Source organism: Pteronotus mesoamericanus, unplaced genomic scaffold, assembly GCF_021234165.1.
Source record: "Pteronotus mesoamericanus isolate MK-2021 breed Mesoamerican mustached bat unplaced genomic scaffold, CSHL_Meso_final scaffold_507, whole genome shotgun sequence".
Lineage (NCBI taxonomy): Eukaryota > Metazoa > Chordata > Mammalia > Chiroptera > Mormoopidae > Pteronotus > Pteronotus mesoamericanus.
In genome coordinates, this window is record NW_026555319.1 from 6,537,677 (window position 1) to 6,545,409 (window position 7,733).

Sequence of the window (7,733 nt, forward strand, 5' to 3'; positions counted from 1 at the left end):
TTGGGCATTGACCTTGACGGGGAGTCTGCGTTGCCACGCCCAGATTCTGGGCAGGGGAGGGATGTGGTTGACTTAACTTCGAACCCCTTGACTATGCACAGTCCCCAGGACCGTGAGAAGTCAGCTGCTGCCACCAGGGTGTGGCTCTCAAATCCTAAGCTATTTGCCAGTGACTTCTCTATCACCGCTCTTAAGTCTTAGGAGATAGCATATGTGGGGACTGCGGGCAGTTACTGGGATCGGGGCACCTGCTGGCTGTGCGTCGGTTTCCCTTCTACACCAAAGGGGCGTGGTTCCTGTAATGCTGGGGCCTTGACGAGAGGAAACAGAAATACGAAGTGCATGGGTTTTCCTAAACATACTCGAATGCCCAAACATCTGTTGTGGGAATAGATTAGATAATTTTCTTAAAGGGCTCTGCACATACCCCAGCATACAGTAAATGCTCAATAAAGAGCTGTGCTTCTCACCAATACCATGTAGTTCTCAACTATGGGTGCAGGGAAGCCACTGTCCCTCTCGCAGTTGGGGATACGGTGAGGACCGGGACCTTGTTTAAAGCTTGCAGCATCGTCAATAGAAAAGGATTTGATTGGTGTGCTTTTCGTTGCCAATAGAATAACTCATTTTTGCTTCCATGAAACTTGCATTTTATTTTTTCTTTTTTTAAAGATTGTATTTATGTAGAGAGAAGAGAAGAAGAAACATTGACCGGTTGCCTCTTGTATGTGTCCTGACTGGGGACTGAACCTGCAACCCGGGCATGTGCCCTGGAAGACTTGGTACATTGGCTGTGAGGCATTTGCCAATTTCCATGGTGTAAACGCCCCCACCGTGGCTGATTTCTGTATACACAATGTAGCACCCCCTTTAAGTCCTATTTCCACCAGCCAGGAGCACAGGTGAGAGTAAAATGTAGGAGGACAATGAGAAAGTGGTGAGTTGACCATTTCCTTGGTTCTTCATACAATCTATTTAAATGTAAGGTTACAGAATTTCATGGTTTATAATGGCCATGTCTAACAACTGGTTCACAAAAAAAAAAATTCCTGAAAACTTAGCCATCAGCTCTCAAGAGCTGGCGTGAGGCAGCCCTGTGCCTCTCTGTCTTTGGCCAGCCTGGGTCTCGGCTTCCACAGCTGGTGACATCCGGGTGGTTGTATTTGCTGCATTGGTTGTTGAGAAGGTAGATAAAATGCATTCAAAGTGCTCGGCACAGGTTGCACACTCAGAAACAGGGGAGCCACCCTCACCTCAGCCCCGGTTAGAGTTTGTGATCTTGGGGTTTCTGAGGGTGGGAATGGGAGCCATTCTAACACACCGCACACCTCTGTATCTCCCATGGAAAATTGAAACTGAGACAGGCGGGGAGGTGAGGTTAGCCACCCGCCAATCAAGTAGCAGGTGCTGGGGCTCCTTGTGTGTTTCAACTCATTTTTAAGCCTTATATCTTGTCTGTCTATATCTAATTTCTATCATCTACCCTTTATGTACTTACAGCATGGGTTTTAGAAAACTAGTATCTACTATATACACCATTTAATATTTTGTTTGAATTTAAAAAACTTTTCATTACAAACATAGCATACTCTTAGGTGCTTTTATCTGAGAGTATGCCCATAAATTGTGTTGAATCAATAGATAGAGACAAAAAGTGAAAGGGAGAGCTTTCTCTCAGTTCAGATCAGACCACTGTAGATTTTTTGGTGCATGACCTCTCAATCTTTCCCTCTCTGTTCCTACAACTATACTGAATAAAACAAACAAACAAAAAAAAATCCTGCAAGATTATTTGTACATGCTGTTTCATCTGTGATTTTTAAAAATTAATTGTAAACATAAAATTCTGCTCTGGGCAATCTGCCAGAAAAAAAACGGAGTCAATCTCAGGGGTCATGTCTCTGAAGAGAATTATTGTCATTACTAAAGTTACTGGCAACCTCCAGTTTTAATCGCTGAGATTTTGCTTCTGAGCCGGTTTGGAGGGTCCCCGCAGCTAGCGCCAGCATTCTCCAAGTTAAGCCCATGGCGTGCCTATCTGTCCCAAGCATCGGTTTCTCTGCCCAGCGCTGGCAGAACCTGGTCCTTCTTCAACCTGCAACGACAGGGCCCAGGGCCCAGGGCCCAGGGCCCAGGTCCCCGGGTCCGCGGGTCCGCAGGCCCCGCCTTCGCCCAGCCTGGCCCCGCCCCGCGGCGGAGCGGCCCCATCCATCAGGCGTCCGCCCCGCCCACCGCCCGCCCCCGTCCTGCCTGCGTCTCTAATCTTGTGCTCTGGGGAGGGTCCGGGCAACAGCTGCCTTTGATCAGCCCAACATCTGGGAGACTCGGCACTTCAAGAACGCTGACTGGTGATCAAAGGTGGGAACGCTGTGACAGCTGAGACTTGGCAAGGACCCAGCCCGGCTAAATGCTCGGGTGGGGGAGGGGAAAGACAGGGATTGGGAGGGTGGGAGCTAAGAGCAACCCACCCAACCACAGGGGCCTGGCGCTACAGGCAGTAGGAGTGCGAGCGAGCTTCGCTCCTGTGGACTTTGCCTCGCTGGGCCTTAGTCTCCTCCTCTATGAAATGGGAATAATAAAGTCAGGATGGAATGAGCTATGAAATGAACGTTCTAGAACATTCTAGTGCCTGGTACCCAGGGAGAGGTCATACACGCCAGCTGGTGTCGCTGTGCTGTTGGAGCCTTTCTTACTCATAGAGCCAGGCCTTGGCGCCTACTAATTCATGATGCGCTGTTGGGGGCCTCAGTTTCCCCATCAGTAAAGTGGAGAATCATGACAAGACGTTGGAATCAGGCGATGGGTCACAGAGAGAAACTGAGGCCTGGAGATGGGAGGTGGGATCCTGCAACCCAGCATGAACCAATCCAGTATTTACCCACCTGGGAGGGACCCCAAAGGGTTTGGGCTCCTGCTTACTGGTTTTTTTTTTCCACTGAGGCCAAGAATTCTCCCACTTTCTCCTACAGGTCACGGTTCCATGCTGCCACCGCCAGCAGCCACAGGTGACTATTTTTTTGGCTTCAAATGCCTTATTAAAAGTATAACACGTAAAGGAGGAGGCACGTTATCAGCACACTGAATTGTCACAAACTGAACACAGCCAGGGGACTGGCAGCCAGAGGCAGAAGCAGTAGATTCTGAGCCCTCCCCCCTGCCCCATCCCCGCCAAAGTCTTCACACTCCCTTCCGGTCACCAACCTCCCGCCCCCCGCCCCCCGCCCCTTCCATGGAGACCTCTGGCTTTGTTTGTGTTTGTAGCATGCTGAGTAGGAACGAGGCAAGGCAGGAAACGGCCTTGTAGGACTGACCTCACATAAACTTCGCAACAACACTCTGAGGCCAGCCGTGTTACAGCCCCATTTTACAGATGAGAAAATAGAGGTACAGAACGTCTAAAGAACTAGCCCCAGGCTGTGTGTTGGGGGGTGGGCGTCAAAGCTTTGAGCGCTTGCTGTTTTATGAATGATGCTTGGGAGTGGGGTCAGTAGGGAGGGCATTTTTACTGTTTAGAAAAAAAGGGGTGTTAGGGAAGCCAGCTTACAAACCACAGCATGTAACCTCCCTGGGTTTTTAGGGAATAGGGCTGCTCAGCAGTGCAGGGATGTTGGCGGATGCCCCCGAGCTCCTGACCAGCGGCGGCTAGTGGCTCGTCCTCAGGGTCTGACTGCCCCAGCCACTATGCCTCTCTTGGGTCACCCTCCCAATTCTCTCTTCCAGGAGCTTCATCCGTCCACACAGGGGACGCGCTGATGGCACCAAAGAGATGCCCCCCTCCCCTATTTCCCTGTGGCCTTAGCCCACAGAATTATCTTAGCTCAGGTCTCAAGGCATAGCCTGAAGTGCAGGTCTACGTGCGGACAGGTGTCCCCAGGGAGCAGGAGTGAGGGACAGGGAGGAGGCTGACACAGGCACGCGTTGCCCACCTGGCGTGTGCCCTGCGGGACCTGGGAAGCCTTAGAAAATGCATCGCAGGAGCATCTGCTTGGGGCATAAGGGAGGGACGTCTTCTCTATCGGCTCCCACTCCCCTGTGGTCAAGGCCACCCAATGACCGTTAACTCCCCCCCACTTCCAGGTTGTGCCTTGGAGACCTGGCCCCCACTAAAGTGGCAGGGGTAAGAGGTGGGCTCGAGTGGACGGGTTGGAGACGCGGGAGGCCACTAGGAACGCTTCTCGGAGGCGGTGGGCTAGGGCTGGCTCGTTCTCCCCACAGCCAACGGGTCGCCCCCCACCCTCATCAGTCCTTTCCTCATCCCAGCCCTACCCTTGGGGTGGGGGACATCGTCCCTGACAAACACAAGATGGTGCCTGCCCTACTTTAAGACGTTCTAAAATCGAGTTTCCCAAATATTCTTATCTTGAAAGCTAACCTCTAGTGCATCAGAACGTGACCTTACTTGGGAAGAGGGTCACTGCAGATGTAATTAAAGTGAGGTCATACTGGAATAGGGTGGCCCCTAATGCAATGTGACTGGTGTCCTTATAAAAAGAGGACATTTGGATACAGAATCGCACACGGACAACACCAACACCATGAGAAAGTGAAGGCGGAGATCAGGTGAGACATTGGCAAACCAAGAACACCAAAGAAGGCCAGCAGACCACGCGAAGCTAGGGACAGGCAAGCGCAAATGTCCTCCCTGCCGGCCTCAGAAGGCAATGCCCCTGCTGACCTTGATCTTGGGCTTCTGGTCTCCAGGACCAGAAGAATAAATTCCTGTTACATAAATTACTCACTTTGTGGCACTTTGTTACAGCAGCCTGAGCAAACTAACAAACGTCATAAAATAGGAAATTCAATGCTGTGAAGAGGGGAACTTGGATCTTCGGATGTGTTTTGGGTCAAGAGGCCCCTGGATATCAACATATCCTCACTATAAAAACTCATATCCACGTAGAATTCTGGCAACAACTTTCGGGAATTCTCGAGTATCCCCGGCCTCATCCATGGCTTAGGAGACATTCTGGAGATGGTTAACTGCTCAAAGAGGCAGAATAATTTCATGCGGGAGTGAAGAAGCCTCTATGAACTGATTAAGTCAAGTGGATTTGACATACAGATGTGCTTTTTATGAGCAACCTTTGTAGAAACATAAATCACAAGATGGGAGCGAAGTCTCTAACCTTTTATGATGGGAGGGGCATGAGCGTCAAAGACTCTGGGGAAGGATGTGGTACCAACGATGCCCACTGATGTCATGTCTCAGCTCCCGGGTCACGGGAGGTGCTCCCGGATGCTTTTCCCCTTCCGCTGGCCCCCGGGAAAGAGGGCCACATCAACAGGTTCTGCCACTTTGCAGACAAGAAAAAAGAATCACATGGGGCTCTGCATTTTCACCGGATTGCCCAGGTTTTCTGCAGATTTACACTGTCAGTTCGCCATCCGGATCCCCCAGGTGTGTCTGTGTGAACATTCTCTGGCTTCCGAGAGCTTTAGCTCCTTGTAGCTACACCTGTGGTTGTTGGTGGGCTGCCCCCAGCTCCCGGCTGCTCTGCCTGCCGGCCCGGAGGGCCAACGGGGCTCAGAGACAGAGCACGCCCTGGCGCCGCTCTGGAGTGACCAGCATGGGAAGAAAGCTCTGCTGCTTTACACAACCCCTGCCCCCCCCATTTGCTGGGACAATCATGGGGCTGTAATTTACACGCCTGGGTCCCCGCAGGGTCCGGGGGAGCTGGGGCTGGGCTGGAACCTCCTCCAGCCTGGGCTTTCCCTGTTCCTCCTCTGCCTCACTTCATCGCCTTCTCGTTTCTCTGGAGCACTTCCTTAATAAATCACTCGCATGAATCTCTTTTGTGTGAGTTCCTGCTTCTGCGGTCCTGACATAAGCGGGGCGATTTAGTTTGTTCTGAGCTTCCCGAGTATCTTCTCAAATACCCCGGGACGTCTGCTGTGGGTCTGGTCCAAGTTGTGCTTAAACGATACGAGGAGGAGGAGTAACAGCGCAGACCTCCTTCAGTGACTAAGGCACTCTGAAATTAAGTCTGAGTTTCTCCGTCTTGGCACTATTGACATTTGGGCCTGGATAATTTTATGTTGAAGGTTGGGGGGCGCTGTCCTGGGCATGGTAGGGCATTGAGAAGAATCCTGGGCCATTACTCACTAGATGCTGGTAGTGTCCCTCCAGGTGCCACCAAAAATATCTCCAGACATTGGCAAATGCCCCCTGTTTTGAGAACCACTGCATTAAATGAAGATCTGAGTGATGAGACGTAGCCAAGGGAAGGCAGCAGCCTGGGAGAGGAAACAGCATGTGCAAAGGCCCTGAGGTTGGATCATCGGAGGAAGAAAAGGATGTTATGGCTGAGTACAGGGCGGGAGAAGGGACTGTAAGAAGATAGAAAAGCGGACCGATGGGGACCAAGTCACACAGGGCCTTGGAGGCCACAGGGAAGACTTTAGATTTCAACTCACAGCAACGAGAGGTCACCGGGGCATTGCTTGCCTCCCCCAAGTTGGTGTATCGTTATTAAATATTTACTCCGTGCCAGACACTGCGCTGGTAGAAGTCAGTGAAGGGCTTTTGGAGGAAGAATCATCCTGAGGGGTGAGGTTGCCTCTGTTTCTGTAACCATAATACCTCGGGACGATTCTGCACACCACTTCCCGGCTGCACCTTTGGGGACAGCATGCTAATGTCATAAAATCGAAATCAGTAAAGGCTACAGATCAGAACTTCGCCATCAATGTGGCCCAGAAGACCACAGTATCTACAAGGAGGAACAGTTTTAATTCTTCTTTTCGAATCTGGTTGCCTTTTATGTCTCTTTCTTGACCAACCCCCGGGGTGTGGCCTCCGGGACGCTGTTGAATGGATGTGGCAAGAGTGGCCACCCTCGCCTTGGCCCCGGTCTTTGGGGGAAGCGTGCAGCCTTTCCTGGGGTAGTCTCGTGCTCCCTGGGAGTTCCTTGTGCTCAGGTTGAGCGACTTTCCTTCTAGCGCTAATCTGTTGAGTGTCTTTTTCTTTCTTTGCACAAAAGGGCCTCTGTTCAGTCCGCAGAAGGATTTGCAGACGGGCGGACTTTTAAGAGCTGCCTCTAGCTGTTTTGAGGGAAGTGACCTGCAGGGGGCAGCGTGGAGACAGGCCAGGAAGGAGCCTGCATGGTCATCCTGGAGAGAGATGACGTGGCTGTGACTCTGGTGGTGGCCACAGCAAAGAGGTCATAGCTTCAGGAGATACAGTGGTGGGAAAGATGACACTGAAGGGTCGTCTTGTGTAACAGATTGCTGCTAAGTTCCATTCAAAGGAGAGGAACTATCTACCGGGAGTCTTACAGAGGCGAGGGGGGCAAACTGGCATCTTCTCAAGATTTAGAGACCTCGAGATCACTAAAGTGACACTGGCAGACACTCCTCCCTAAAAGCCGAGGAAAGAACACCAAGTTGCCATCAGTTGCTTAAAGTGCCACCAGGCAGCAAGGGGGGCGGGGAATCTCTCTTCATCAGCCTTCCCCAGACATGGGCGATCCCCAACCAAGCTGCATTTCCTTTGGCTGTAAGATTACTTTATGGGATGTTTTTGGAACAGAAGTAAAATAAGGTTTTTGAAAACCACCATCGGACCCTTCCAAAACAACCCAGACCTCTGACCGGAGTGGAGGCCGGTGTGCCTTGCCGCGCACGCGCCGCCCGGCAGCCCCGGGGAGCGTGGCCAGCTGGCCAGGGCTGCCTGAGGCCAGGGCAGGGGAGGCCAGGCTCACGGACCTGCCAGGGGACCACCCTGGGCAGGGCTC